Source organism: Papio anubis, chromosome 3 (assembly GCF_008728515.1).
Source record: "Papio anubis isolate 15944 chromosome 3, Panubis1.0, whole genome shotgun sequence".
Taxonomy (NCBI): domain Eukaryota; kingdom Metazoa; phylum Chordata; class Mammalia; order Primates; family Cercopithecidae; genus Papio; species Papio anubis.
Window position 1 is genome coordinate 172,285,284 of NC_044978.1, and position 27,027 is coordinate 172,312,310.

General features: G+C 38.4%; 1 long non-coding RNA gene across 1 annotated transcript; it reads left to right on the plus strand.

Annotated features, from left to right (window-relative positions):
• LOC110743231 lies at positions 1–26,649 on the plus strand. The gene is made up of 3 exons (XR_002521945.2): positions 1–19,935; positions 20,444–22,287; positions 26,337–26,649. It is a non-coding gene; the product is annotated as an uncharacterized LOC110743231 (long non-coding RNA).
• The last annotated feature ends 378 nt before the right edge of the window (positions 26,650–27,027 follow it).

A 27,027-nucleotide genomic window follows, 5' to 3' on the forward strand; every position in this document is an offset into this window, starting at 1 on the left:
GTGGCTGCTAGTCTGTGGCTTACGCTGTTCCCTGACCTTTCTGGGATGAAGCATTCTTCACAGCTGTCATTGCATCAGCGTAAGAGCCCAGAAATATCATTAGGAAAGACGTCTTGGCTGGAAGTGTGTGCCAAGCCTGGGGGAGGGGGACTGTGCTGAGGAAGCATGACCAGAAATTTAATAATGGGAGTCTGAAGCCAGTTATGGACACTGCTGCAGAGACCAAGAGGTAAGGCCAGAGTTATACTAGAGATTATAAAGGAGATTTGCCTTTTCTGTGGCCCACACTACACTGTACTGCAATTGTCTATTTCTATGTCTGTCTTCCTTTCTAGTCTTCAAGGGCTTTAAGGGGAGAAGACTGTCATATTCCAGCATCCTCCACTATAGTGGCTAGCACATGGTACAAGTTATGTAAATTTTTGCTAAAACAAAAGAAATCAAAGATGATAGAATATAAAGGGCTTAAAATCAACTCATATGTCTTAGTTAATGGCTTGGTTTATGTGATGACAGAGGCTGAGAAATCCAGATCTGCAGTCAGCAAGCTGGAGACAGAAAAGCAAATGGTGTAGTTCTAGTCCAAGACTAAAAGCCTGGGTAGTTACAGTCTGAGTTAGAGTCGGAAGGCAGGAGAATAACTATACCCCAGATGAGTCAGGCAGAGAGAGGGAATATTTTTCTTACTCAGCCTTTTATTCTTTTTAGGCATTCAATAGGTTAGACAAGTTTAGATAAGGTGTGCTCACATGGGAGGACAGCAATTTGCTTTACTTGGTCTTCTAATTCAAATATTAATGTTATCCAGAAACAGGCTGTATACCAAGAATAAAATTCTAAGCCCCAGAACTGACTAAACAGAACCTCTCTTGGCCAAGGGAATCCCAGTGAAACCTGAAAAACTAATTCAGGCCATGAAGAGAAGATGAGGTCAGACACACCTCATTATGCCCTCCTCCCTTTGGAATTTAGACACAACTGACCAGCATTAACATTAAAACATGTTAAGACTGAAAAACGGACTATAGTAATAAGACACCCATTTCCAAACTGACTCTGGTACAGCATTACATTACAGAGAGCAAGCTCTGAAGGAAATCAAAATGTTTAACCCCAAATATATTATTTTTACTTATTTTGTGATGCCACAGCAAAGCTGTTATGATTTGGCTCCCCACCCAAATCTCATGCTGAACTGTAATCCCCAGTGTCGGGGAAGGAATCTGGTAGGAAGCAATTGGATCAAAGCCTTCGATTTTCCCCTTTCTGTTGTCATGATAGTGAGGAAGTTCTTATGACATCTGGCTGTTTGAAGGTGTATAGCACTTCCTCCTTTACTCTCTCTCTCCTGCTGCCATGTAAAGATGTGCTTGCTTCCCCTTCACCCTTCTGCCATGATGGTAAGTCTTCTGAGGCTTACCCAGCCATACCTCCTGTACAGCCTGTGGAACTGTGAGCCAATTAATTTTTTTTTTTTTTTTTTGTAAATTACCCAGTCTCAGGTAGTTTTTTTATGGCAATGTGAGAAGGGACTAATACAGCTGTCTCTTGAGTGAGAAAATTGCATTATGTGGAGAATCTTCTCCTATTATGTCTTTTCTGGAGAGTCTGACACCTTTCAAGGTCCTGTAAGAACCATTAAGCATTTATTATCTCTGAAGTCTGCTACCTATGGGCTTCACATACATAACGAGAACTTTGGCTTCTACAACCCCGCTTATCTTAACTCAAGCTGACTTCAACTCTTCAGGCAGAGTTTAACTCTTTCAACCAATTGCCAATTAGAAAATCTTTGAGCCCACCTATGGCTTGGAAGCCACCCCCCAAACCAACCCTCTCCTTTGAGATGTTCTATCTTTCTGAGCCAAGTCAATGTATACCAATGTATATCTTACATGTGTTGGTTTGTCTCTTTGCCTGTAACTTCTGTCTCCTTAAAATGTAAAATATCACTCTGTAACCCAGCCACCATGGGCACATGTTCTCAGGACTTACCGAGGCTGAGTCATGGGCCATGACCTTTAATCTTGATAAAGTAAACCTCTGAATTGATTGAGACCTGAGATACTTTTTGGTTTACAATCCTCACAGACACAGTGAGAAATCATGCTTAACCAAACAGCTGGGCACCCCATTATCCAGTCATGTTGACATATAAAATTAACTGTCACAGATAGAGATCCCATGAAACAGAGATCGGGAGACAGTAATTGAGAGAACAGAAAAGGAACAGTCAAGAAAGATTATGGTGTTAAGTTGGAAACTGAGGTGAGTAGCTGGGGTTCAACCCTACACATACTCACTAAAGAATCTTGTAGAGTATGCTTCAGAATTGTCCCTCTGAAGCATAGGAAACTGGGCATTTATTCTTTCACATCTGCCCACTATAGAAAAAGGCGATTATTACCCCCATATTCACAGGCTGCACCTGCTCCTGGTTTAAGAAGTGCTACAGATATTAAAAGAAACACTATGGCAATAAAAGGAGAGGCAAGCGTAGCAGACAAAATTACAATATACACCTTAGTTTTGCCTAATTCACATGGGCCAATGTAATGGGTTAGGGTCACAGAATGTGTTTACTATTCCTATAGGGTTACTCTTAAATGGTCCTGAGCTTGTGGAATGTTACAGCTCCAATAGTGCTTCAGAGATTGCAAAGCACTTACCCATTTATCACCTCATTTGACCTCTCTAACAACCCCACAAGTAGGTAAGAATGTTCTCTCTTCCTGACTTTTAGACAAGGGATGAACCACATGGGGCTCAGTGCCTCCTCAAGTGTTCAGATGGTTAAAGAGCTGGAGTCAGAACTGTAGTCCCTGGGCTCTGATTCCCCTTTTCCTTCTGCTTCAGCAGCATTGGAGTGTTTCTGTCTCCTCTCCTCAGCCTTAGGATTCTTGGAATGGGAAAAAACTAACCATTGAGGAAACAGTCATTCCAGGTTAGATTTCTGGGGAATCAGCTTGGATTTATATATATATCATAGGTGACAGACAGGTAGACAAGAAAGAGCTCAGGTAAACAGCTGGGTTCTAATTTTAGTACTACCACTAACCAACCTTATGGTCTTCTTTCTCCTTTCTGAGTCTTCCATTTTATTTCTGTCAAGTGAGAAAGTCTCACTAAATAAGTAGTGGTGTGTGTGTGTATGAGAAAGAGAGAGAGAGAGAGAGAGAGAGAATCAACTGAGCAGCCTATGCAGCACTATAGCAGCACTAGTCTGTTGAAAGAATGTTGGTTTCAAACTCATACAGACCTGGTGCCATCTTGACTTGACTGGAGTGTGATTTTGAGCAAGTGTCCTGGAGTCTCAGAGGTTTGATTTACCTTTATGTTAAGTAAGTTTAATGTTACTTTGTAGCATGAATGAAAAATGTATGATAATATATGTGCAATTACTAGGTCATTGCCATACACGTAGAAAACAAAAATGGTTATTATGGCTGCTATTATTTCTATTGGTTGTATTATATTCAATAAGCTAATTTTTAACTTACCTAACTCCTTTGAAAAGTTTCTTCATGGACCAATGTACCCACTTGACATCTCTTTATATGATAAATGTAAAATTTATAGCTGTATCATTTATTTTATAAGTATTGAGAAGGTACAAATATTGTCTATTTTCCATAGATAAATCCAGCAATCTATACTTAGCATTGTGTAACTAATAAAGTCATGAATACCAGCACCTCTTGTTTTGTACGCAACAACAAAAAACGGATGATTGATAATGATCCTCTTCACATTAACATTTCTTCTAAATACCTGGATGTAAAGACATGACGAATAAGCCTAAAAATAGTTCTTTGTGTTTTAAATATACTACCATATTAAAATACCAAATAAAAGAAACATACCATCTGGACTAAAGGGCATTTAAGAGTCACATTAAACTCACTTAGGATTACAGGAATGGTTGTTAACACCTGCAGCTCTATCTACTGATACAGGATTTAACGTTTGAGAGCCAGAGCTATAAGTTAGAGAATAAAAGAATGCAGAATTAGAGAGAATTGGATATAGTTTCTTTTTTTGCTCATGATTTAGAATCTTTATTTCTTCCTTTATGAAATGAGAAACAAAATCATGAGGGGAAAAACATGGTAATCTGTGCAAAAGTCCTTTGAGTCCTTCAAAAAACTCTGTCTTTTCCAAAGGCTCATCAGGGCATTTAGAGGATTATCTTTTCATTTTGGGCCCTTATGCAAAGTAAATTCTTGGTTGGTCTTGTGTTCTTTAGGAGACATCAGCAATTCTGTTCTTTGAATAAAATAATGTGCTTTTAATCCATTTTCAATATACCTCCATGGAAGATGACTCAGACCCCAAATAGAATAATGCGAATAATTTTCAAAGGCTCTGAGATCCTTCTATTTCCTGAAAGCCTCACAACCTACATCACCAAGAGCAGTGATTGCTGCAGAGGGCAAAGAAAAAGTAAGTGAACAAACAAAAGAAGAACAGGAAGTGGAGTGCAGACAGAAGTCGCAGAACTGTGAGGTTATCAAGTTGAAGACCTCATCTCAGGCATCTTAGTACTGCAGGACCAGCCCCTGTGGTTCTAAGAACTGCCAAGCCTCTGAAACACTTGAGCTTCTCCATCTATAAATGAATGTAGCAGAAATAGTACTGGCTTTTTAGTTGAATATTTGTGAACTTGAGGGTCATGTTACCACAGACTAATGGAATAAACTTGAGCCAATCTAGGCAGCTCTCTAGATCTCAGTTTCTCTATCTGTACATGGTGAATTAACAGAGGGAAAAATGAAAATCTACACTGAATGGAATGTTACCTGCTACTCATTGTTGTTGGAGGAACTGAGAGTCCTCACAGAGTCTAATTTCTTCATCAGCCTCTGCTTTTTCTGGTACTTTCTTCCCCTGTATTGTGATGTCCCTGTGTTTTGTGACTCACAGAGAAAGAACAGACCCCAATCATGTGCAATTGGTGGATAAAACTTTGACCCCAGGGTCTAAAAAATTGACCCTAGGGTCTAAAAAATTTGGGTTGTGTCTCATGTCCATGGGCAACTAATTCCATATCCTTGAATAAGTGCTGCAACCTCTCTAAGCCCCAGCCTGTCCACCCAGAAAAAAACCATAATGACAATCCAAAAGGTTTTATGAGAATTCAGTGAGAAATTGCATTTTAAGCACTTAGCCCAAAGCTCTGTACATAGTAAGTGCTCAGTGTAAATTGGATGTTATTAGAATGCATAATTTTAGGCCAGCTAAATTAAACTTTAGAAAATTGCATATCTATGTTTATACAAAAGAATAAATATATGTAAGGATGAAATATCAGTGACTTAGTTCACATATCACACATAGATAAAACTAAATAATATTAAATTTAGCAAAGACTAGAGATGGAAAGGTGTTAAAAACAAATGATACTTACGGTAGTAATATAACTTTCCCATTAGGGAAAATAAAGGTTTGGCAAAGCTATTGCAATGGCCTGCTATTGGTTCTTCACAATTGCAATCCTGTACCCTTCATCCGGATTACACAGCGCACATAAATTAGTCATAGAATCCAAATACAGCCACAATACTTGCCTACTTTAATCTGCCGGAGTATTCTCTTGCACCTAAGATGAAGCCTGAGTTTTTTAACATGATTTATAAGCTATTTCCTACGTATCTACCTTAGCAGTTTTCCTCTTGCTACTCTTCCACTCCTATTCTACAGTCTTATAGTTACCCTTTCCCAGGACTTGCAGCAGAAAACATTTTCTCTTGATTATGGTCTTAGCATCTGCTATTTCTTGGCTCACCCTTGACTGCCCCTGACTCTGAGCCCCTCCCTCTTTTGCCTTTTCTACTCCATTTATTTTTCAGGTCTTATTTCAAATAGTTTGATCCCATTCTTCATAGTTTGTGTTTCTCCATCTAAATAGCTCATTATCATTTTCGTTATTAAAAACACCCTTCATTTTCCAAATGTAATCGGTACCTAAAATTGTGTTGGATGGCAATTTAGGGATAGTTTAAACCCACATTGTGTTTTCTTTAAATTGGGAGTAGAGTCCTTGCCTTCCCTTTCATGAAAGATGCTGTGGGTGCCCAGCCTATCATTTACTAATACAGGTGCAGTATACATTGTACACATACAAATGTAGTGTGTATTGATACTGTACATATCAATACAAAGTACATTTTCCTCCCTTGCATACTGTAATAAAAACAAAAATAAAATATGTTAAAGATACATGATAGTTAAAATAGTGCTTAGCAAAATACAATTCAATAAAAACATAATTAAAATTGTTATCTACCAATTGGAGAGCTGCCCAAGAAAGGTTTGGTGGAGAAAGATGGTAGAGAGAGCGTGTAGTCACTGTGGCTATTATGTTATAAAGGAGGGAGAAGCAGCTGGTGAAAGGATGGGTAAAATAGTGAATGTCTTTGGTTTGTCTATATGCAAATTTGCAGAGCCAGAAGAGTCTTCAGTTCTTGGATTTTTTGATTCAAGAAGTAGATGCCTATGCATCAATATCCAAAGGCGTAAAGAAAACAATGAGAATAATGAGAACATACCTTTGTGCCTTTTGCTTAGTTATACAACTAATGATAACATGTTATGAAACTTAAATTGCATTTTTAAACATGGTATCTTTGCCTTTGTCATGATGATGCTCACAACAATAGTCATTTTGTCTGCATGATTTATAATTTTTTGTGAAGCACTGGCATTGTGTATTTTGTTGCTTTTCTTCCTCTTATGCCTTCTTGGAAGATATTTTCACTTAATACTATTGGGAAGACGGTAGCAATAACTTCATGGTATGTTTACAAAACATGAGCACTGAATGGGATCCTTTTAAGAGAACATTTGAGATATTACTGCAGTACTATCGGCATTCTATTGATAGGATTTGCAAATAACTTGGATGTTTTCACTAGCACACAAATTCAGGGTTTGGCTTGTTTCATGTTGAATAGCAACATTCACATACAAATTCTGCAAATCTGTCATAACAACCATTTGAATAATAAGACTATGAAAATTTAGTTAGGGGTAACTATTTGTTTGTCCATCCAGGCCATTCTAAGTTGTTTTCTGTGAAGTCTAACATTTTGTTACTATTATGGTGCCATAATGATGTCATATTTTCTGCTAACAATTCAGAACCGCTTGTGACCCTCTTTCTAGACTCTCGTCTCATTAGGGCTGAAGCAGTAGAAACTATGTGCCCCAGGCTTTCTTGCCAGCATGTTTCTGGTTTTGGTACTACTAATGGGAAGGCAAGGATATGTTATTAAAAGATAGGAGAGAGTCATAAGTTGTTTGAAGAAGAGCAGACACAGTGGACCAATGCAGTCTTGTGTGTGCAAGTTTTCTGCAGCAACAGTGGCAGCTGTTGCAGTAGCATCAGAAGACCGTCAGCACTGCAGGAGAGACACAACTATGTTGGTTCTTGAGTAGTAGCAGTAAATTAGATTCAGCATACTGAGGTCATGGTAGTAGCTTCCTGAAATTCTCCAGTTGTGGGTAAATGTAATCCTCACCTTAAAAAAAATCTTCCAGCCCTTCCAACAAGTCTGCCAAATATCTCTTCATATTAAATTTATCTTGTTTGATACACCTATCGTCATTTCCATTTCCCTGGCCAAATATGACTCATACAATCATTCAATGCTGGATCCCCAGGATCTTGGACATAAAATGGTGCTCAATGAGCATTTTAAAAATCAATACAAGAAAGAAATGTTTCACAACCAGTGAGTATTCCAGCCAAGACTTAAACTCAGGTCTTACACAAATCCCATATTTGGATTTATATAATTTCTTTCAAATATCTGAGTTTCAAATAAGACACATTAATGACATTGCCTGATCTCACAGAGTGTCTATTTTGGGCCTCAAGATGAATGACAGAGAGTTTGAAGGAGTCCAACAAGGAAGTGTCAGTCTCAGAAATGATGTTGATCATGCAAAGATTTAAAGTTACAAAATGAATTAAATCAGAGTTCTATCCATGATCTATTATCTATTTTATTGAAGTTGTATATTTGCTTTAATTCTTGTAACCACATAAATGTGGAAAATGATGATATATGTGTATTTCACAAATACTGAAAATACTACTCATCTTTCAGGTTCGGTACTATATTTTGGGTGGTCTGCAAAATAATATTACCCTAAGTAAACCAAGCAAAGAATAGTAGAGTATAGGGATGAAGATTTTGGGGAAAACAAATTTATTTACTTTAACTGATTCAAATTGTGACAGAAGATGAGATATAGATGCATGCATATGTACATATATACAAAATAAATATAAATTATGTTTCATTTTATACCATTGAATTCAACATACATTTATTAGAAAATTCATATTGATGATAATATACCAGGACTAGACTAGAAGGAAGAACCCTGTTTATGCCTAGAGAAAGATGTATCTAGGTGGAAAGACAGAGAGGGAGAGACAGAAACAGTGTTCCCATAAGGACATTGTCATTTTAAGGAAGGGGGAGTAGTTTTGTTAAGCTGGAATTCAGGTGCAAGAGTGACTGGAGGGATTTTGCACCCAAAGTGAAACTTCAATTAATTAAATCCAACAAATGCACACATCAGTTGAGCCCAGTAACTGATACAGGCAAGACTTAGATCCCTCGAAGATGCTTGAGGTAACTGTGCCGACTCACTACTCATTGACTCTGCGCACTCTTATTGGATTAATTTCACCCGCAGATTCTCCATTCTTGCTTTCATTAACATTCTTCATTTTAAGACTTTGGTCTTGAGATTGGCTTCTGGTCTTTTCACCTACTAACTTTTGTCTCCAACTTGGAATTGGTTTATATTGACTGTGTTTTAAGAACCATACTAACAAGCACTGCAGTCTCGGATGCTGGCCCATTTCCATCTCGCCAGTCTCATGTTTCATCGTTGAGGGAGGAGTAAAATGGGGGTTTTAGACAGGTAGAGGAAAAGATAGAAACAAATGTTCAAAATTATGCAAGACCTTATGCATTAAATAGGCTAGTATGCATAATAGTATAAAATTTATAAAATTGTTTATTCTGCCTGCTGTTCATTCTTTTAGCTCTGAGTATTTATAAAACACTTCACCATGAATATAGGAATGGTACATCATTTGCAGGGAAGGAGCATGGTGTCCTGCCTTCCACTTGCCAACTACTCTTCACCATCCCCCATAAACCCAAGGCTGAACTCTGGCTCTCATAGAAGATTAATTATACCCTTCCTTGAGATTGACAATTTCCAGAATGTGCAATTATCCTCAATGGAAAAAGGCCTGAAGGCTTGTGCAGAAAGGCTTAAATTCTTAGCTCTACCATTTAAGTGGCCACGATTCTACTTCACAGTGCTTGTGAGCAGAGAGAACGCAAGAAACTACCTCCAAAATATTCTAAGTTTAATTGCTTTGACAAAAAGAACATTTCTCTTTTCAATTCAGCTGCAGAATAATTTCAGAAATGCTAAGTCTTACTAAATCACCTCTTAAATCATAGTTAACAGTTCAGATTCTGAACTCAAATTCAATTTAAAAAAAATGGTGCCAAAGGGGAGGGGATGGAGGTTACAAGACAAAGGGAAGTTTATGAAAGAAAAGTCCAAAAGGTGAAATAAAAAAGTGCATATGCTGTTTGAGTCTACCACAAGCATTTATTAATGGGTGGTGGGCCAATAGTCTAAGATCAATGGTTTGAGCCAGACTGACTAGAATAAAACCTGTTAGAGGGGACATGCATCCATGCAATCAATCATCAAGCAGGTATCAAATGCTTAATACACAGCAGAGGCTCTGTTAGTGACACACTATTACAGATATATGTAAATTATATCTGATATAACTTGCATATATATGTAAATTATATTATGTTATCCCCTCCCCATGGACTGCGTTAGAATAAAGTCTAAACCTCTTGTTCTGGCCTATGAGACCCTATAGGATCCAACCTATTCATCTTTTCAGCATTATCTCCTACCTCCTCTCATTCGTTATGCTCCAGTTAGACTGATTTTTCCGTGTTGATTCCAGCTCCTTAGAAAATAGAGTCAGAGGCAAAATCTTATACATCAATTCTTTATTTGAGTGTTTCATCCCAGGGAAGCAAGAGTAAGAAAAATACAGGATATGCAATGGGAAAGAAAGGAGAGCAACTCAAGCTGCCCACTGCCCACAGCACTACAACAAATGTTGCTCCTTACTCAGGCTCTTGGACATCTCATATGAAAACAAAGGCCTGTCTTAGAGCTTGTTTAAAAAAGAAAGGGTGAATGAGTAATTGGCTGGTTCCCTCTTGTCTTCTGTCTCTAATAGGTCAGAGTCTTCCTTGCAGAGTATTGACTCCCATTAACTTCTGAATTGTATAATTCAGATACCTTGAATAGCCAGTGAGGAAACTGAGTCTCTTTTGGCTTCACTGGTTTCAATGCAGGGACTGCAGCAGCTCTGTTTCAGCTGGCTCAAAAGAGACCCTGCTCAGGAGGCTCAACGTCTGCTGGTATAAAGAAAAGAGGTATGCTGGCACAGGTTCACCCCACAGGGCTTGGTGACTGAGGACCACAGAAACCATTTTAGGGGCTGAGATGCCAGGCAGGTGGCTGAGGCCAAGGACACGCAGGGCTGAATAGATCTGATTAACACACAACCTGGGCCTGGTACATTTGCTTTCTGTCCTTGGAATAAGTCTAGTTTATTCTCTTCTTAGATCCTCAATGCTGTGTCCTACACCTGGGATACTAGCTGTGTCCTCTTCTGGGAACACTTTCTCCCAGATCTTCTTAAATTCAGGTCTTTGCTCAAACATCACGTCTGCAGGAAAGCCCTCCCTGACCATGCTGTCTGCAGTAAGTCCCTGTCTTGTCTCCTAACCCCTCTTATTCTTATTCCCCTGTTTTATTTGTTTTCATGCTATTTATCACTATGTGTAACACTTTATATTTGTTAAATTATCTACATTATTAGTGTCTTACTTCCTACCCAATAAATGAGAAGATCCATGAAGCAGGGAATTCATCTGTCTTGTTTATTGTCATATTCCCGGCCTATAGAAAAAGATTGGAATACAGTATGTATTTCATATTTATTTATTATATAGAAGATAGATAGAAGAGAAAGTGAATGAAACTGACCCAGTCTCCACAATGGAATTCTAGATAAAGTGGGGGAGACAAGGAACTTCTCCATCTCAAAGTAGTGTGGCAAATGCTCTATTTGAAGTAAGTTTAGAGCGACAAGAATGACAACAGAGACACCATTTCAGATGGAGTGGAGGGGTCTGACACTGAATGACTGAGGCTTGAACAAGTCTCAGAGACCCAGCAGGAGTCAATTGATCGAGTGTGGCAAAGAACTTTTTACTCATTTATGCAATCACAAGGTAAAGATTAAGAGGCTAAACTCTGCCTGAATTTGAATCCTGTTCTGTCATCAGTGGCTGTGTGACATCAGATTCAATACATAAACATCCTTTGCCTCTATCTCCCTATCTATAAACAGATATCATATTAGCAGCCATTATCACCTTGGTGTAAGGAATAAACAAGAAAATACATGTGCAGCACTCAGCTCAGGCCCTGACTCACAGTATGTGCTCAATACATATTCGTTATATCATCAAGACTGACAGTTATTAGTTTGTGGATTACCTAGCAAGTATCAGGTGCTGAAATACCTTGAATGTAGGATGGCAAACAAAACAGAACAAGTCCCTTCCTCTTAGAGCTGTCATAAGCAGGTGATAACCAAGTAAACAGATAATTTTTTAACATGAGCTGCTGTGAAGGAAAGAAACAGGAACGTAGTATACTCAGAGGAACAGCTGCTGCCCCTCACTGCGGAGATGACATTTGAGCTGAGATCTGAAGAATGAGCAGGGGCCAGGCACACAAAGAGCCAGAGCAGAGCGATCCAGGCCCAAGGAACAGTGAGTACAAAGGCTGTGAGATTTGAAGGGAGAAGGAGAGAGTAGTGTCTGAGGCTCTGAGAGAACAATTGATGACTGGAGGGCAGAGGGTAGGGAGGTCTGAGATGAGGCTGGAGAGGTAAGCAGAGACAGAGCATGCTGGGCCTTGAAGGCCAATGTAAAGGATTTGGATTTACTTCAAAGCCTGGTGGAAGTTCATCAGATGGCTTCAAGCAAAGGAATAGCAAGATCCAATCACCTTTTTAAAAGATCGCTCTGGCTCCTGTGTGGAGGATGAATTGGAGTTGGCCAAGAGTGAGAATGAGGAGACCATTTAATGGGCAGTGAATAGCAACCCCAAGAGCTGGAGGTTGTCACCACAAGACATTTGTCATTCAGACTGTGTCTTTGCAACCACTGGAGCTTTGCATCTCCTTTCTGGTGGCTGCTTCCTGCAGTGCATGAACAGCCCGTGATGGATGACTATGGTCCAGAACCCATGGGGAGGTCCATATTACAGAGCTGAGTGAGTCCTCTTTGGAACATTCACAGACACTGATTTTTACAGCCCTCCTGATTTTAATCATGAATTGCTAAGTCTTAATGCTTTGTAGTCGTGGTGGTCAACTGCTTTGGTGGTCAAAGTGATTAATCTGTTTAATTATTAGGTGACAAATGTTAGATTTTATTACAACACTTAGTGACATTCTCTCCCATAAAACTTCACCTGGGTCCAATGACAGAGCGGGCCTGGTTAAAAATCATAAGCTATTCATTAAATTGCAATATTTCCACAGAGAAAAGCTAACATCTTGGAGTGTCAAGACTGTCAAACATCACTTGAAATACATTGAAAGCATATTATCTCCTGTGATCTTATAAATTGTAATCATATGCACACACACACACACACACACAATCTTTGCCATTTGTGAAAATGTTTGAACTGTTAAAATATTATCCAAAGATTAAGTTAAAATAAAATCATCGTCATCACATCACAGCAACAAAATCAATAATTAACATACACTGAGCTCCTCTCACCACATGCTCTGGATTGCGCTAAGCACTCTGCTTATTCATCTCATTTAATCCTCAAAATAACACTGTCAAGCAGACCCTGTTATCCCCAAATTTTAAGTGAGGAAACTAAGACTCAATGAGGTTATACAATGTCTGCAATGTTGCCCAGAGAAAATGTGAAGTTGGTACTCAGATTCAAGTAATTATGATTCCAAAGGCCAGGCACTAACCACTATGCAGCTGATTTCACTGCATCCCATTAGGGGTATAAAGGATAACATCATAATTATGTGTGTGGCTTGAGGGGAGAGAAGGAGACCTCATTTTGGTCAATATTTTCAAATAAAATTATATGTCTTATCCTCTTTTTCCTTCATTGTATAGAAAGAATGTTGAAGGAGATCTCTAGTGTTCTGGTCCTAAAACTGTGTTGGACTGGAATTTTTATTTTTCCTCTTTATCCCAGAAGCTTTCATCATCCATAACATTTTGGGGATAGGTGTTTGGCATATCATTTCTTTACCAGTTTTACGGAAGCTGACACAGCATCCATGGTTCTTTTTGAGTGAAACACAAGAATGGCAGGTGCATGCTTTCACCTAGTCATGTGCCTGGGAATGGCTGCAGGTCAGTTGCAAGTCTCTGGAGGTGGTCCTCACTGTGGCTCACTTGACAACATGGAATATAAGGAAAATTGCTCACTGGATCTTTATAACTCACAAGAGTTTGCACAGTATCAAGTCACTTTGTTGACATTAAATCAGAAACAGAAGACTTCCAAAATTAGTCTTTCTGTGTTTTCTCAAAAAAGAAAAGTTTATCTGAAGTTAATATGAGATGTGATAGCAACAGCCTCACTTCTGACAGCATCATTGTGAAGCAGGGAGACCTACTTTGTCTCCTCTCTGTTCACCTTTGATGATTTAAGGCATTGACTAGAACTGGGGATTATCAGTGATGGCTTTTTCAGATCCATCTGTCATCAAACCCTGGGTCTTAATCTTCTGCCACTGTTAAAATCTGTATTCAACTCATTTTCAACTCTGTAATAACTCTTCTAATTCCTCATGTCCTTCACTTTCCTGAGCCTCCTATCTCTCTGAAAGGCTTTCTCACTATCTGTTCCCAGGTATACCCCCCTTTTTTTTCTTACACATGCCTCAAAACTCAAGTTTCTCTGCTTAAAAATTTGTCTTGAAGACTCTCTTCTTGTTCTTCCAAATAGCTCCTCCTCTTTCTCTGTGCACTCATTTAACAGACATGTATCACACGTATTAGACCAGGCTTTGTGCTGGGTGAAAGGGATTCAGAGATATTATGCTGAGAAACATCAGCACGCAGTGATGTACTTGTAAGTGTTTAATGATTGACACTCAAAAAAAAAAAAAAAAAAAAAAAAAAAAAAGCCTTGATTGATTTGCGGAATTCAGAGGTGAAATACTCTCTTCATGGCCAATTTTGAGTAACCAGTTTGACTTCACTTAACTGGAAGTTGAGTAGAGAGGTGCACAATTGGCTCTTGCTGGCCAGAGCAAGCATACTGTAGCCTACTACAGCTAATGGACAGGTACTAACATTCTACTTTAAAATATATACACTTAGGCCAATATTAATAATGTATAGATATATAGTTCCCTTAACCCCACATATCTCAAATAACGTATCTCACCGGTGTAATAATAATATGAAGCGTGTGTGTGACTATAATAAGGAAGCCTGGTTAACTTCTAACCCTTTCTCACCTGGGCACTGGGGAAAGTTAGTCAGGCATCTTGAGGAGGAACTATCTTGTCTGAGACCATATCTTTTCTCCTCAGACGGTTTCTAGGGCATGCTGTAACTAGAGTCCTTGGTGTCCCTGTCTGTCACTTTACAAATTTCTTTCTTGGAAGCACACAGCCTTATTAACTTTATTCCAAAACACAACTCAGAATCTACTATTTTATTTGTATTAATCATTGTTATTACATAAACTTGTGCAAGACAGAGAGGTTTGGAAGACAGAGATCTCCTTAGCTAAACCTCCTCCGAAAGTGTCCTATCCCAGATCGTGAGTGTGAACCTAGAGTTCTTTCTTGTCATATGCAGAGCAAAGTCATCATCCAGGCAGAATGCTGCATTTAAAGTTTATACTTTATTATTTAGGAGGTAAAATACCTGCTTCTGGTTTCCTAGTAAAACACCTCTGTGGATCCAGCAGCTGAAGTTAAAAAATATTTACCTGTTAGCTAATTGGGAATTGTCATGTCAGCCATTGTTTCTATAACTCTTAAATAACATGACCTCTACTTCTCCTGTACTGTGCCCTTCCATCACTTGAAGTTATAGTGCATATGGAGTTGATCTTAAGAAAATTTGTCTAAGAATGTTCCGGAATTCTCTGGGAGGTAATTTTCCTCCACACGCTGACAAGATGTTTTTCATCTTCAGAATAATGAATAGTTTTAGTCAGACGCAAAAAAAAAAAAAAAAAAAAAAAAAAAAAAAAAAAAACAGGAAAAGAAAACTCTTCACAGATGCATTGAAAATCCGAGTTCACAATCCATCATTTCTCCTTTATGAATTTGTCAAGTACACACATCTAACTTTTAGCCTTGCAGGCTATTTTTCTAGGAAGCCAACTGCTTCCAGGAACACTTAACACTTAATGAAGACTTTCTGCTAGTTAAAATTACATACTGTCCATGCTTTCACACTTACTGTGTCTCATTTTGTCACCACTATGGAAAGGAAATAATTATGTCCATTGTATCCCCTAACTCAGTCTCAAACCCTCCTCTCCTTTCCACAGCCACTGTCCACACTTGAGATAAGTCTCTGTGATTCTTGTCTCAAGCCTTGTGTCCTTGATTCCAATAATATCCCTCCTCTAGTTCATGACCCAACCAACTGTCAAAATGATTTCATAAAACTCAAATCCGAACAATTTCCTCCTTCAAATCCTATTTATATAACCTCCTCAGGCCCTAGGGTAAAGTCCAGCATACATAGCTGCTGTTCTCAAATGTCTGTTTCCAATCATTTACACCTGCAATACACCAATAACCGTCCACATCTCTCACTATTCTTGGTGAGTCTCAGACATGGAAGCAGGGTCAGGTCAGAGGAGAAGGAAATGCAGAAGAAACAAAAAAATTGGAGAAATCTAAATAAAGGGAAGGGGTTTGAAAAGAGGCATAGAGAGGCATGTGCAAATTTCCTTTTATATTTGATCAAGAGAAGAAATGAAAGAAGTTGTAGGTAATAGAGTGTTTGAGAATTAGTGCATGTTTGTGAAAATATTTGAGAGTGTGTTTATACAGGAGAAAGAAGGAGCATTGGAGAGAAAGAGAATGTGTGTGTGCATGTGCACCCTTGGTGAAAAACTGTATAAAATTATTTCAGTTTAAATGCAGAAGAAGAAATGGAAAGGAGAATGGTGGTGTGCAACTCTCTCTAGCCCTCTAATTGGAGGGCTCAGTTAGTCACATTAGTCTATTAACCTTGGCATGCTATTAACCTGGGACAGTTTAGCAGCTATATTTGTTTGTTTTCCTGAAGTGTTTGTGATGAAAGAACAGAAGCATAGTTGAAAGGTTGGAGCCCAAGTTTTATGGCCAGAAGGGAGAGCAGTGTGACACTTGCAATTATCTATGAATGCTCATGCATTTCAGTTCTAAACTGAGTGGGGAAGATAAATGTGATAGCATTTGCAGGCCTGTTCATAAACACTGAAATTTACCTTTAACAAGTCCATTTCATAGAAAATCTGAGTCATGGGAAAGGCAAGGAAATTAGCTGATAGCAGAATGTTAGAGTATCAGGGGACAGGAGCTACAATTGCAGGAGGTACCAGGTATAAACTGCACAGAAGGGTTGCCTGGCTCAGCTCAAGTCATGGCAGGAGACAGAAAGTTCTTTCCTCACAACACAAAGAATCAACTAAGTCTTGAGGAACTTGAGGAACAAAACAAGTAGCTCTGTGAAAAAGGAAAGGGAAACTTCTGGAAAAAAAGAAGAGGGAGTACAAAATCATTCAAGGGCAAGAGAGCCTCTTGAAGCTGAGGCACCTATTGCTCCAGGGGAGGTGGAAAACCAAGATGAGAAAAAGGGAAAGTTATTCAGTCTTCTCCTTTTAAAAACAGGCTCTTGAAATGCATTCAAAAGCCAACACTGTGCAGGCAGGGGCTTTTGCTTGTTAGAGTCAGACTCTTTTGAGAAACTAGTTTTCTAAAATTCAAACGCTTTCTTTTAAACTTCAAGGAACACAGGTCAGCTAATTAAGGTAGGAGCATCTTACTATGAACTTTAGGATAGGGAGGATGGAGGATATGACCTGAGGCAAGTTTCCTTTACACGAGATAGACAAAAGCCATTTCTGGGCTTGGGTGGAAATGTTTGGAGAGTCTTAGGGCACACAGTGGAGTGAAGTTGCTGCCTGACTCCCTCCAGTGGTTTGAATATGCCCCTCAAATTCGTGTATTGGGAATTTAATCCTCATGCTATAGTGCTGGAAGATGGGGTCTAATTAAGAGGTGATTAGGTCATGAGGGTAGACCCACATGAATAAATTAATGTCATAATGATGGGAGTGGGTTAGTTATCATAAGAGCAGTTTATTATAAAATTAAATCTACGCCTCACACTCTGTCTTGTGGGCTCACTTCTGCCTTCTGTCTTCTACCATGGGATGGCCCTTGCCAGATGCCAGCACCATGCTTTTGAACTTCCCAGCCTCCAGAACTGTGAGCTGAATAAACTTTTAGTCTATAAATTACCCAGTCTGTGGTATTCTGTTACAGCCATATAAGATGAACTAAGATACTCACTGAAATGGAACCAGCACAGCTAAACTCAGCTTTTTCCAGAGTTGGGAGCAAGGCTTCATTATGCCTTACTTAAAGATACAGCCTACAAGAAGAGGGAGGATTCTTCCTTCTTTCCTTTTGGAATCCTTTGGGGAACACTTTTCAGGAGTTCTATACCCACATAGAGTGACCCCTGGAAAGTTGAAATGGTGCAACTGCTTGTTTGGGCTGAAAGAGGGTTGAGGTTTCTTTCCTAGTTCCTCGTGGCTGTCAAATGTGTACACAAGACCCAAGACTTCCTATGCACCCCAATGAGTGGTTATGCATGTGACAATGGTCTTATGGTGCTAAAATCAAGACATCCATAAGACTGCACTTCTCCCTCTAAGAGCACATCTCTGTTCTTACCCTTTTCAGTATCCCTGCTACATTTCTTGAGTAGTGGTCTCCTAACATCTTTAAAGCCAGCAACATGACATTACTCTTGCCATCCTTATATAACCATATCTCTCTCTTAGATTCTCCTTTCTGTCTTCTTCTTCCACTTTTAAGGATGCTTATGATTATATTAGGCCCACCTTGATACTCCATGATAATATTGCCATCTCAAGGTCAACTGATTAGCAGCCTTGATTCCATTTGCAACCTTAATTCCCCTTTGCCATGTAATGTAATGTAATCACAGTCTCTAGGGAGTAGACATGGACATCTTCAAGAAGCCATTGTTCTGTCTGCCACAGAGGACTTCAAGGTGAGAGGCCATTACTAGTACATGAAAGACCACTTATATCACCAGCAGAAACAGCAAGTACCTAGAGTCAGGGTTCAGACTAGAGATCTGCATCTGAAATGTCACATAAGCATCCCGCATAACACTCTGGGAGAAGAGAAAGGAGGAGGGAAGTTAAAAAAACAAGTTACAGATAGCCAGAATTAACCTGGAGAAAGTCTTCGACTTAAATTAGAAGAGATGGAATATCTGATGACTGGCAAGATTAAATGTTTTTGCTGACATCAGTGGAACTGAAGAAAGGGCTTATTACCAAGTTATTTGAGTTCTAGAAAATACATAAAATTACATGCATGCATATGGGAATAGCAGTATATAAATTTCAATATGACCGTATTTCTAAATTTTTATGTCTTTTTCTGCTCCCATTCTTGTACTTGCCTTTTTCTCCTTCATCTCTTCTCAAACTTTCCCCTCTGCATCTCCCAAACTCCCTTGATTTCCTTTTTATTATTTTTCCATCTTTTCTTTCCTTTTATTCTCATTGTATAACTTCTTTTTCTCCTCATTTCATTCCTTCCTTTTGTTTTCTTACATCAAATCTGATTACAAAAAGAGAGATGGGAGGCGAGACCATATCTTTTTAATATTTCTGTCACTAAGACTTAGCTTGGGCCTGGAAGATAGCAGATGCTCAGTAACTGTTTATCGACTGAAGGAATAAATAAATTGAATCCTTTGTCATGCAGCAAGAAAAGGATCCTACAAAACAGCCAAGAACAGTGCTAGTGTTCTGAAAACACAGAGAAAAGATAGGTTGAATTGGAAATAATGTTAATTATGTTTCCTTTTAATGATCCTAGTTTCTCCAGCTGTCAAGTGAAATTATCACCTTTTAAATATGACTGTTTGGAAAAATGCTTTAAATTACAGCCAGAAGATGCAAAAGAGTCAGAGTAATTGGAATTAAATTTATTTGGAAGAGTTTCCATTTTTACTGTTTAAATGGGTTCAGATAAATTGAAATAGCAAGAACCTTCCAAATGAATAAAGGCAACAAAATGTGATTACCTCACCCAAAGCTAAAGGCTAGAGAGGAGCTGATCAGAAAAAAATTATCCTCAGAAACAGCAAGCCAGAGTGCTCTTAAATCTTCAGGTTATGCAGGTTTCTCCCTTTGAAAATTACCTGCTTTGATAATAGCACATCATTCCCTGACAGGCAAGAATAGCTCCAAATTCTATGACCATCCAAATTATGGACTGAATACCTCCTAGTGATTGTATTCCTGAAAATGTTTTCTCTTAAGAAAGGTATTCTGATTCCATGAAGCATTTACAAGAAAACCACAATCAAAATGAACCTCTAAACCTTGGAAAGGCGGCCATATAGGGCTAAAGAGGAAGGAGAACAACCACAAAGTGGGCAGGCAAACAGAAAGTGACAAGAGGAAGCCCTGCCTTGTAGCTGAAGATCAGTACCTTGTGTTAACTGACCACAGGTGAGAAAGCATTGAGGAAGTCAGATAAGAGGATGCTAGTGGGTGTTTTTCAGTGGATGGAGAGGGCAAAATATTGCATACATTGTTTTATGTCAACTTTCCTACAATTTTCAAACCTCATAATGTTATGCTAATTTTTCAGAAAAGAAAATTAAAATTGATAAGTTTTTTCACAATTTGTCTACATTTATACAACTTAATGGTGGACCTAGAATTTGAACTGTAATGTGCATTGCTCAGCCTGTATACTTAGTCACTGTGCTATGTGAGAAAAACTGCCCTTCTTCTGTATGGTCATTTTTTGGTCCATTTGTTTGCTCTTACCTGTGTCTATACAGATTATATAATGTTCTGTGCAGAACTTAGATATGTCTGCTGGAGCTGCAAGTTTAAAGCAAAGATCACCCTGGCCATGGGTAGGTTTGTAAAGCAGGAGTCAGGAAGCTAGGATTAGAAAAACAATCACCACCATAACTCTCATCACAATTGCCTTCTTCCATCTAGAAAGTTGGTTATATGGGGCCTCGGACTGTGGAGTCTGACCAACCACTGCTTCTTGTTGCAAATTCTCAGTGATAACTCCAAGGCAGGATACTTAAAACAAGCATACAAAACAGCCTAGAGCAGCAGGAAAATCACGTTGAACTTACTTCTGCCTTCCCAATGGTAGGTATATGCATGTAATTAGCAAAACTCTAATTTGCATTTAAAAATCAAGCTGTGAAGGAATTAGAAATGTAGTTTTTACTTTGTCAGTCTATGGATTTTTTAAAAAGACCTGATAGAAGAAAATAAGAATAAATGCTGAGTGCCAGTTTTATATAGCCAACACATCTAATAAATACAAAATTTTGTTTTTCAGCCTCTACTGTAAAAAAGAAAAGAAAAGAAAAAAAAAAGCAAACAATGAAAGGTGAAAGCAGAAGAATGTGGGCTGATATACCAAATAGAGTTCCTTTCTTAGAACATGACATATGTCATCCAAAGAGAATTAATCCCAGGGTCTTCACAGGAGCAACTTGAGAGAAGTTCCACTATTTCCCACTGGGGTTGAACTTGGAAGCACATAGCCCTGAGTGCTTCTGGCAGGCTTCTTGCAATCTCAAAAGGAAAGCCTGTCAACAAAGGAGACATGGAGCCAAGAAATGGAGAGGCTGTAACAAATCCAGAATTAAGTTTTTCAACTCCTTTTATCCAGCTCCATTTGAAGCCACATCTACTCTTTAAATATTTGACTACATACGATGATATATCATTTTTAAAAATTAAGGCTTTCCAACTGTCCCCTTTATCCAAAGAAGTCTTCTTAACCAGATATTTTTCATTTTATTAAAAGAGAAAGAGGCCTCAGGTCTTCAAATTTCCAATAGCAATAGAGAGTAAAACATAATGTTAGAGCCAAGAATAGCATAACAATTCCAATAATTTCAGAATAAGCCATAGTAAACAGTAGCAGATCTAATTTGTAAGGAAGATAGCTAGATTGGTACATGGAGCAATTATGATTAGAAAGCTAGTAGGCAGGCTAACGTTTCCACCTAGAGCACTCAGACCCATTAAAGTCCTCGTCTCACATGAATGAATGGACTAGAACTCTAAAAAGACTGAGAACTGTTGTCTTAACCCAGAAGAGACTGAGAACACTATCCTAACCAAAGAATATACAGTAGTCCCTCCTTATCTGTGGGGCATATGTTCAAAGATCCCCAGTGAATCTTTGAAGCCAAGGATAGTACCAAACCCTGTATATACTATGTGTGCCCCCTCTAAATAATTACTTATGATAATGTTTAATTTCTAAATTAGGAATATTAATAAGTAATAAAATATAACAAAACAATATACTGTAATAAAAGCTATTTAAATGTGGTCTATCTCTGTCTCCTTCCTTCTCTTTGTCTCTCTTAATATATTTTATTATACTGTGCTCACCTATTTTTGGACCATGATTGACCATGAGTGACCAAAACTTCGGAAAGTGAAACAGTGGATAAGGAAGGGCTGCCGTATTCCTTGCTTTCTGGAAAGTAGCAGAAGAATTCTATTTTTGGTTATGTTTTGGATTTTAGGCAGCCAGGCATAACTAATATTCACCAGTACTTTTTTCTTTTCCCTTTCCAAGCACACGAATGACGGTAATTCTCTGTTATCCTGCAGTTGTTTAAAACCTGAAACCAGTTTTAGTTGATAAAATATAATCATAAATGGTATGTGTCACTTTGAAGCAGTCACCTAGAAATGCACTTGGATCATCTCCTCTTTCTCTGAAAGAAAACCATGGATTGTGCATGGGGCAGTTAGAAGATGGTGGTGCTTTTGTAACTGTCTGAACGAGACACATCGGCAACCCACGTGAGTCATGTAATGTGAGCCAAAAAAAAATCAACTTTTGTTGTGTTAAGACACTAAAATTTAGGGGTATATATTGATACTGCAGCATTACTTAGCCTACCATAACTAATATTGGGGTACTAATATAAAATAAAAATACCTAATACTATTAGCTTTTGTTTGGTAGCCAGTGATTCCAAGGCAGAACTAGATCAGGTATATTTACTTGCATTAACCCTGGAACAAGTTCCAGTGTTGATGAGACTAAATCAGGCAAGAATTTGTTTGTTTGTTTGTTTTGAGATGGAGTCCCACTCTGTCACACAGGCTGGAGTGCAATGGTGGGATCTAGGCTCGCTGCAACCTCTGCTTCCTGGGTTCAAGTGATTCTCCTGTCTTAGCCTCCCAAGGAGCTGAGATTGCAGGTGTCCACCACCACACCCAGCTAATTTTTGTATTTTTAGTAGAGACGGGGTTTCCCCATTTTGGCCAGGCCGGTCTCAAACTCCTGACCTCAGGCATTCTGCCAGCCTCGGCCTCTCAAAGTTCTGGGATTATAGGCGTGAGCCTGGCCCAGACGAATTTTTAATAGTATCTTAGAATCTCTGCAGTCAATGGGAAGAACGATGGTTGTATAAACACCAGACAGCCACTAAAGCCAGACTAAATTAGGTTTCAAATGCCAGTTTTGCTACTTATTAGCTGAGTGCTATTCTTCAGAATTTTAAATATTTCTAAGCCCCAATACATTTATCTACAAGGCAGAAATAAAACTGTCATTCTTGTAAGAGTATTGTGAAAATTAAATTAGAACACATGAAAAATATGATAGGCATACAATAAATGTTCTCTTGCAGTTAAAAACCAGTCTGCTCAAAAAGTGAAATTAATTGCTCAATATCAAACAGTGATTTGCTTTAAAAGTCAGTACACAGAAAACAGATTCCAAACCCCAGAACACTTATCCTCTATTCCACTGACTGCTTCTTCATGTAAGTGTCGATTCCACGTAATTGAAGATGTGGACAAAGCATTCTTATTTATATATTATTAGTGCCCAACTCAGTCAATCAACATGTATTGAATAAATGACCAGCTATAAATATGTGGCAATTGGTATCCTTACCTATCATAAACCGAATCAGGGTTAGTATTTTTTTTTCTTCTCTTATTTAGTGCGGCCTTAAATTCTTCATTATACTGGGAAGAGAAAACACAAAGTCTTTCCATTATGTCTACAAAAAAGTACATGTATTTAATGTAGCTCATATGGGGTGAAATATACTCTTTAGATATAGAAATAAGTATTCCCATACTAATTGGATAAATAATCCTTCACCCATAGTTTATCAGTTCAAGTCCTCCCTGATGAGGTCAATAGAGGGTCATTACTGTCTGCTGGCTGTTCAACGACCTATGTAAAATGAGTTAGAGGTCTTATTTCCTTGCATAGAGGACAATGTTTCAGAATAAATAAAAATCAACATTGACATTAGCATCAAAACAAAGCTTGGTGCCATATGACAACCTGCAATAAAATGGTAAGAAGTGTTTATAGTCTATTTGGAAAAGAGCAATAGATGGACCAAACATTGCTTTCCATCCATCACAGCTGAGTTATCCCAGAGAGAGAGGAAGCTGACATTATGTGTCTTTTTAGCCTACAAAGAAATTCTGTTCCTAATTCCTTAAAAACTATATTTATTGGATATATGGTAGTATGCTTTCTTTTTTTAAAGATACTATTACCCAGTATAGTGAATTAATACATAAATCACCCTCAACAAATAACAATTTTTGGTATTCACACTCTTGTGCAACCCCCTTCCACACTGAATCAGTAGTCAGCCATATGACTTGCTTTGGCCCATGGAGAAGGTTATCAAATGTGATGCAAATAGAGGCTTGGTAAGTGCTTGCACACCCTTTTAAAGCTCACTTGCCATGTAAATTCTATTATGATGGAGAGGTCATGTGGAAGCCTTTCAGCTGATAGCCCCAGCCCTGTGAATAGGGTATCCGAGAGTAGCCAGCTTTTAGAGAATCTGCCATCTGATGATAAATGCAGAAATAATCCCATCAAATACCACATAACACTGCCATAAGCTGTTCCAGCTGAGTCATGCTGTCTCAGTCCATTTGTGATGCTAAAACAAAATGCATGAGACTGGGTCATTTATAAAGAACAACAGATTATTTCCTCACGGTTCTGAAGGCTGGGAAATCCAAGGTCAAGGCACCAGGAAGTTTGGTGTCTGGTGAAGGACTTGGCTCTGTGCTTCCAAGATAGTGACTCCAATTCCATGTTCTCACATGGAGGAAGAGCAGAAGATTGCTAACCCACTCCCCTCAAGGCCTTTTATAGGAACTCTAATCCTATCCATGAGGGCTTTGTCCTCATGACTTAATTACCTCCTCAAAGGCCTCACCTATTAATACTATCACACTGGCCATTAAGTTTCAAGACACTTTGGGGAATGCATTCAGACCATAGCACTTGCCTAATTTGCCATATTGCAGAATCATGAGCAAATAACCGGTTGCTCCATTAAGCCACCAAATTTTGGAGTGGTTTGTTATGCAGCAATGCTAACTGATACATAAATTAATATCCTGACTCCACTTAAGATTAAACTTTATGCAGGAGTCCCTTCACATCATAATTTACTCATTTGTTCATTCATTCAGCAGTTGTTTACTGAGCATCTTCCATGTTCTGCTCACTTTGTTAATTGCAGTGATGCAGCAGTGAATAAAGCAGGTGAGATGCTTCTCCACATGAAGATTCCAACAGGGGTCACCAATCAATGTCCCATGGTGCAAGTCTGGCCTAAAAACATGTCATATTTGGCCAATGAGGGGTTATTTTAAAATATTTCTTCAAAAATTAAAACGTTTTACTTTAGAATTGGGAAATACAGCTTCTTTTTCACACCAAAAAGAAACAAAATCTCTGGTCTTCAGCCCCACAAGATATAATTAGCTGAGTTAACTAGCAGCAGCCCATCCCTCAGATTGGGCACAGTCTCTCTAGGGCCCATCATTTCCAACATTTTCTTTATTCTTCAATTCTTCATAAATCTAAGGACTGGTGTTGAATAAGGACTAGCATCTAAACAAGTTTGGTGACCTCCAAATAGACATTTTTTGCCTGATATGTGTGTGTGTATGTGTGTGTGTGTGTGTATAATTGTGATGGTTAATACTGAGTGTCAACTTGATTGGATTGAAGGATGCAAAGTGTTGATCCTGGGTGTGTCTGTGAGGGTGTTACCAAAGGAGGTTACCATTTGAGTCAGTGGGCTGAAAAAGGCAGACCCACCCTTAATCTGGGTGGGCACCATCTAATCAGCTGCCAGCATGGCTAGAATATAAAGCGCGCAAGAAAACGTGAAAAGGCGAGACTGGCTTAGCCTCCCAGTCTACATCTTTCTCCAGTGCTTGATGCTTCCTGGGTTCAAACATCAAACTCCAAGTTCTTCAGCTTTGGGACTTGGACTGGCTTCTTTGCTCCTCAGTTTTCAGAAGGCCTATTGTGGGACCTTCTGATCATATGAGTTTAATACACCTTAATAAACTCATATATATTTTTTTGTGTGTGTGCATATAGGATATACATATAGGATATATATAAATATATGTATTTATCTCCTATTAGTTCTGTCCCTCTAGAGAACCCTAATACAATAATATAAATATAAATATATATATATATAATATATATATATAAACACATATATTTGCCTGTATGGTATCTGAAAGCATCTAAATCTAAGACTTCCTGTGTGCAGTATCCATGCAGGATAGTGATTCACACATGGTATGTAGATATGGCCATCCAAATGAAAAAGATGAAAAAATATCATTAGACATGGAGTGTGACAATAAATAAATAGAGATAGACAATCCAGCCTTTCCAAAATTCAACACTCTATTCTTTTAATTTTTCATCAAAGAGGTTTAGGGTACTCAATATATCATTCTAAGAATTGGGTATATTATTTATATATTTAAGAAATAATATCAGTTTCTTTCTGCATCCATATCACAAAATACTTGTTACTTTGCAGATGTCCTCAGAAAATCATTGGCCTTCATTGAGGCTTGTTCAAACCTGAACCTCTAGGACCTAGCCAGGCAACATGAAAGGGTAAACGAAATATCAAAATCCTCAAGTCATCAAGCTTCAGGGAGAGACTCAAATGGAAAAGATTTCCCATTGACCTTGTGCTGTTGGTGTATCCAATCTTTCTCCAGGCCCAGAATCTGAACCTATTTCAAGATTAGAACCTGAAGAAAATAAATGTATATTTCATTAAAATTGATTTATAGAGTGTTGAGCTCCCATTTCATAAAAAATAACCTTTGGACATACCCTCACAATCTGGGGCTCTCGGTTGCTCCGAAGGCATTTTCAGCTTTCCATGGTTGCTGGCAACACTCCTACAATCATGTCACTTTCAGATAATACTTTGGCTCTATCTTCAGCTCTTATGGAAGATAAATTAGAAACAGAAATACTGGCGAAATTGTAGATATAAAATAAGGTCATCATTATTCTATTATTTATAGTGCTGCTCAGCACAAAATATCCATTATTAACAGTGCCTCTCATGATGTGCTTATAACTGTTTAGATTTTGTTATAAAAGTCATGTTTTAAAATAGTGATTGGCTTCAGTTGGCCCTGGGAAAGTTTTGTTGTTATTGCTGTGTTTTCTCCACAGGGTTTTGTCATTGTTGTTGTTATTACAGATAGAAA